The sequence below is a fragment of the Salvelinus sp. IW2-2015 genome, linkage group LG32, assembly GCF_002910315.2.
Source record: "Salvelinus sp. IW2-2015 linkage group LG32, ASM291031v2, whole genome shotgun sequence".
Lineage (NCBI taxonomy): Eukaryota > Metazoa > Chordata > Actinopteri > Salmoniformes > Salmonidae > Salvelinus > Salvelinus sp. IW2-2015.
In genome coordinates, this window is record NC_036871.1 from 36,942,513 (window position 1) to 36,949,127 (window position 6,615).

The following is a 6,615-nucleotide window of genomic DNA, read 5'->3' on the forward strand; positions in this document are numbered from 1 at the left end:
CGGTAGTTATTGGGGTCAAATTTGTCTCCACTTTTGTGGATTGGGGTGATCAGTCCTTGGTTCCAAATATTGGGGAAGATGCCAGAGCTAAGGACGATGTTAAAGAGTTTTAGTATAGCCAATTGGAATTTGTTGTCTGTATATTTGATCATTTCATTAATTGTCCTCTCTCTCTCTCTGTCCCCATCCCTCTGTCCCCTGTCCCCTGTATTATTCATTGAGAAGCACTCTGTTCAGTTGTGCAGAAACGGACCACAGGTGATGATTATGATGTAATAATGGCTGTGTGTGGGTGGATCATAGAAATAGAATGAATAGAAAGGGCATCTCCATTCAAGTCAAGGATTTCATAATGGGTGGACTGGCAGCCATTTTGAGTGTACCCATGCCAGGAAGTAAAAGCTAGGTTGAAGATGATGAAGGTTAACACAACGGGATTCTAATATCCCATAACTCTTTGCAACAATGGGACCAGCTATGCTAGTATAGCAGTTGCACTGGTAATTAGAAATGACGCTGATCCCAGATTTGTGACAACTCTGTCTTAGCCTGTATATTTTCGACCTAGAATAAAAGCAGGAATGGTACCCTTCAATCTGTGCTATGATTTGTTAACTCAACTGACATTCCAAAAAATACATTCCATTGCATGAGACACATCAGAGGCGAGTTCAACAAGGTTTCTGTTTGCGTCGAACATGTTACCAGAGTAACAACTTCAGTTGAACGATTTGAATGAACATTCCAAAGTGTTATGGTGAAACATCAAACAGRTACTTTTTGTAAGGATTACTGTGGCTTTTTAGCAACAAAATTCAAACTGAAAATGACCTAGCTATTCTTACTAAAGTCTACATGGCCACTTGATTATTTTTTTGTGGCATTTTAGACCCAAAACAGACACTTCCGTTCGCCGCACACTACCTTCACAGACTGTTCACTAACGCGGCTAACACAAAACAAATGGAATACGTTAGCTATTTCCCTTGTTGAATAATTTGAATGAACATTTTAGAATACCATGACAATCCAGCATCAGCTAAGAGAAAATTATTTCATCACAATACTAGGTAACCATTGTGAGTYTACCCATGAGTTTACCAGTCAAATTGTCAGGGTTAGAACTTCCAAGAAGGTTCTATTCATTATATTTCTATGCGGTGGATAGATTCATGTGATTGTCCACTGTTGAGCTGGTGCCTCTCTAAATACACGGGGGCTAGTGTAGTTAGGCCCCTCTCCAATTCTMTACTGTTATTTACAGCCAAATACGAAAGGATCTAGTTTGAAAAGGTTGGAATATTGTCCAAACTCCTTGGCTGTCACCGAATTAGGCACCAGRCAGGCATCAAGATGTGAACATAGTTGAAGATGGAGGAAGTGATTTGGAGCCAATGGGTTGAGCAGGTCCATATTTKCCAGACTGATCCTTCGTCCAGAACCGTCCACATATTTTCTAACATTGGGGACGGCTAGGAGGAAAGCAGGGCATGAATATAACACGGTCCATTTTGTAAAGTTGGTACTTAGTACAAAAAATGTCTGAGGGGCAGTGCTTGACAGGAGCTCACCAGAACCGAGTACGGGCACCTCAAATGTTCTACTGTTTCAGTTCCTGCACCTCTGATGTAATATTAGCTCAAAAGTATTGTGTCCTGTAGTATTGTGTTCCTGTAGTATTGCGTTCCTGTAGTATTGCGTTCCTGTAGTATTGCGCTCCTGTAGTATTGTGTTCCTGTAGTAATGTGTTCATGTAGTATTGTGTTCCTGTAGTATTGTGTTCCTGTAGTATTGTGTTCCTGTAGTATTGTGTTCCTGTAGTATTGTGTTCCTGCACCTTAATATAAACAGTACTGGCACCCAAAATGAGTATGGGCACCTATTTCAGTCCAAGTCAAGCACTGCTTAGGGGTAGTACCGAATCCAACCTGTCAAGGCTAACGCAATGGTACTAGACTACCATCTAGTGTTGATGTCCTGTATTACAGAAATTGCCAGCCCAGTCCTGCGGTGGTCTGGTGTTATTTCAATACTTAATGTGGTGATAAATCAAAATGGCAGAGAAATGTATATCCACTTGAAAAGTCTTGGCAGTCAGTATAGACAACGAGATAATCATTCTTACTGTCTATTTCTTTCCAGTGTCCACTCTCGTCTCCCTCAAGCATGGCTCTCCTCTTAAAATAAAACGTAAATACCTTTGTACCTCATAATCATGACAAAACAAGCAAGATATTTAGTGAGGGAATTCCATTGCCCTGCATGTTTGAGTCAGCATTTTACTGCTGTGATTGTAACTGCTGACGTACAGAACCTGTATGATTACTTCCTCAAAACAAGATGTTCTGTTGACTTCCTCCTTCTGATGTCATAGGACTTTCACTACATCCTCTTTACATTCATTCAGTTACAGGTCACGAGCAATGGAATGAGAACATTTCCAGAACTGGATTTTCACTGATTCCGTAAGAGAGATACAAGACAATAGAGAGGTTTGTTGGTGACAGTTGTACATTTGAGAATGAACCAGTGATTGATATCTCAATGCTTTTTGTCATTTGCTGATCTTTGTTTTTGCAATCTTTAAATAGCTATTCATGACAACATATCAAAATTAATTTAACTTAGAATTTCTTATGCATTTATAACAACATGCTTACTGGCAACTCTGGCCTAGGATCAAGAGAATGATCAGTAATTTACAAGAAAAAAACTCCACAAACAGGAAGAAACTGTACTTTGATGGTGCCCATCATCCTGTAGTTGGCCAGGTAGAACTAATATACAACCATCAAAGCCAGATCAATGTAAATGTCAATGTAATCTAAAAATGTAGTCCCTTAGTTGTATATTTAACTGACAGAAAGTGAATGCATTGTATGCAACACAAGGCTTTTGAATAGAAGTGTTTTTAGAAGACCACGGCACCCCTCGAATTGTGTAGCTCCTCCACAAGTACTACATCCACCCACTGTGACCTCTCATGGTGTAGTTCCTCTACATTACACATCCACCACTGGGTGACCTCTCATGGTTAGGTCTCACATTACTACATCCACCCACTGGTGACCTCTCATGGGTAGTGCCTCTACAGTTACTACATCCACCCACTGTGACCTCTCATGGTGTAGTGTCCTCTACATTACTACATCCACCACTGGTGACCTCATGGTGTGTGTTCTCCACGTTACTAATCCACCCACTGGTGACCTCTCATGGTGTAGTGTCCTCTTCATTTACTACATCCATCCACTGTGACCTCTCATGGTGTAGTGTCCTCCACAGTTACTACATCCACCCACTGGTGACCTCTCATGGTGTAGTGTCCTCTACAGTTACTACATCCACCCATGGTGACCTCTCATGTGTGTAGTGTCCTCTACAGTTACTAACATCCACCCACTGGTACTTCTCATGGTGTAGTGTCCTTACAGTTACTACATCCACCCACTGGTGACTCCCATGGTAGTGTCCTCTACAGTTACTTACATCCACCCACTGGTGACTCTCATGGTGTAGTGTCCTCTACAGTTACTACATCACCCACTGCTGACCTCTCATGGTGTAGTGTCCTCTACAGTTACTACATCCACCCACTGCTGCCTCTCATGGTGTAGTGTCCTCTACAGTTACTACATCCACCCACTGTGACCTCTCATGGTTGTGTCCTCTACAGTTACTACATCCACCCACTGGTGACCTCTCATGGTGTAGTGTCCTCTACAGTTACTACATCCACCCACTGCTGCCTCTCATGGTGTAGTGTCCTCTACAGTTACTACATCCAGCCATCGTGACCTCTCATGGGTGTGTCTCCACAGTACTACACCATCACTGGTGACCTCTCATGGTGTAGTGTCCTCCACAGCTACATTCATATATTCTCTGTCTGTCTGCTTCATCAATTAGTATCTGTCTTTGTGCTGCCCAAAAAAGTAACCTTTATTTAACTAGGCAAGTCAGTTAAGAACAAATTCTAATTTTTACAATGAGGCCTACACGGCCAAACCTGGACGATGCTGGGCCAATTGTGCGCCGCCCTATGGGACTCCCAATCACGGCCGGTTGTGATACAGCCTGGATTCAAACCAGGGTGTCTGTAGTGACGCTCAAGCACTGAGATGCAGTATCTTAGACCGCTGCGCACTCAGAGCCCACCTCATACCACACAAAATGAATACACAAAAGAAGTGAGAATTCTTAGTAAAATATAAATTATTTATATTAGATATAAAATGTAACAGTAACTGTTAAATGAACAGATGTGACAATGATCTGATCATACACAATACCTTTATGAATAAAGGGTTAAAACTTGCGATTTCTGATGCTCATAGAACAAGATTACACATAAACTCTGCCAACACAAGATTTCATATACAAATATGATTAATATAAAAAAAACTGGGTGGTTCCAGCCCTGAATGCTGATTGGCTGACAGCTGTGGTATTCAGATCGTATACTATCGGTATGACAATAAATAATATTTTACTGCTCTTAATTATTGTAACCAGTTTATAATAGCAATAAGGCTCTCGGGGTTTGTCATATGTGGCCAATGTCCCACGGCTAAGGCTGTGTCCAGGTGCTCCGCTTGCTTATATTCTTCATTATTATACTTTTCAGTACAGAAAAATGTCTGATAAAACTCAGGTAGTTGGATAAACGTAGAGATAGCAAGGGTTCCAGCATGTTTGCATTCTCCTCCGTCAATGAAGACAGCAACACGACGTCTCGTCCCCTTGTGATGACAACCTATTCCTATGACTTTCTCTTGTTCAATCGTTCCCGCTCTCTCCTGTAGAGAAAAATCAATTCTGTCATCCATTTCTTACAACATAGTTTGACCTAATATCCTATGATAAACCCTACACACACTATCAGTACAATTCAATCCATGGAACCAAACATTTTTTCCCGAATAAATATGAATGAATTCTTACCTCAGCTTGCGAACAGCTTTCATCCCAGCCCTTGGTGGGATCCACACATGGGAATCTCCCGCTGACCGTTGGAAACTGGAAGAGAACATGTTGTAGAGACAACATCAGTCAATCATCAGTGCTTATAGGCTTACATCTCTATAATATCACAATGCAATATCACTTCGCAAAAGATCAATGCAAATAATATCAAGTTATCAAATTGTATTACTTCTATTATACAATTATTTTATACTTAATGATACACTTAAAGAATGAAATAATACATGTATTACAATTCATCTTTTCATTTACTTGCAATTTGTCTCAGACCTATTAGCACAGTTCTACTGTTAGCCTTCCAACGTCACCACATGATAGCATCAATGTTGCAGTTGTCATTCACTGTCTGTACGGAAAGCCACGGATGAGACCAATGTCTATTCCTACCCTGGGAGTAACGTGTAAACAGCCTGTAGGAAACCTATTGAGCAAAAAGACAAGAATTGTTATCTGTAAGCAATAAAACACAATTAGCAAAAACAAGAGAGAGGGAACAGAGGCAGGCAGACAGACAGACGGACTAAGACAAAACTTCCACATCCAATATTGACCTTGTTAGCTGCAGAAGCCTTGGCAGCAAACAGCCCCACACCAGGAGCACGAGCAGCACAATAACAGGGCTCTGATCGGCATCTCTTCTCTGTGGTGCTGTGGTTAGTGTGTGTTGAGCTGCTTGTCTTGAGCTGCTTGTCTTCAGACAGAGAATTCAGTGGCTGTGTGAGTCCCTCCTCACCAGAGCTATATATATACTCCTGGTCAGGTAGAAACTTATTCTCTGATAGGTAAAATGGGCTTTCCTATCCACGCCTTAAAACCAAAGTTCCACAGCAGAATTTCCCCGTCACTTTCCCCAACGAGCAAAAAAGGGAAACAAGATTGTTTAACACAATAAGAGGGAGAATGTTTGAACACAACTATGACTTGTTTATTAATATACAGCATTTATTCTGAGTAGATTCAAATGCACTAGAATGTCGTCCCTAAATATTGTAAGTAAGAATATAAGTGTACATAAATGCTTGTAGCTTTGTTGAAGTCTCCTGGGTTAAGAAATACATTTTGGGATTATGGTAAGTGAGAGTTTGTGTTTATATTATATCTCAGTATATCTTTATCCTGGTTCTGGGGACCCAAAGGGTTTAGTTTTGCCCCAAACGCTACTCACCTGATTCCACMAATTACCTCATCATCAAAACCCTGCTCAGACGACGCATGCATCGACCAATGTTTGTGTGGCACGTCATCGACCGTGCAGTCGAGCACCAGATTGCTATAACATAACATYTGGTTAYCTGATACGTAAAATACCTATCCAGGCATTGTAAGATCCAGCATGCATCAGCAACGCCTGGGCAGAGGAACACTCCCAATGATTAGTGGAATCAGGTGTCTAGTGCTACGGCAATAACAGAAACGTGCACCCCTTTTGAGTCCCCATTAAGAAACACCATTCTATCCTATGATCCTATATGAACTAGTTATAAATACAAGGAGGGTAGGGTGAACTACATGCCAACCACTGTACCTCAATTGAACAATATATACATTCTACAGTATAATGTCCTTTATAATCAAATTAATAGCCTGTTTACACACCCATTCATCAATCTAAGTGACAAGAAAATTATT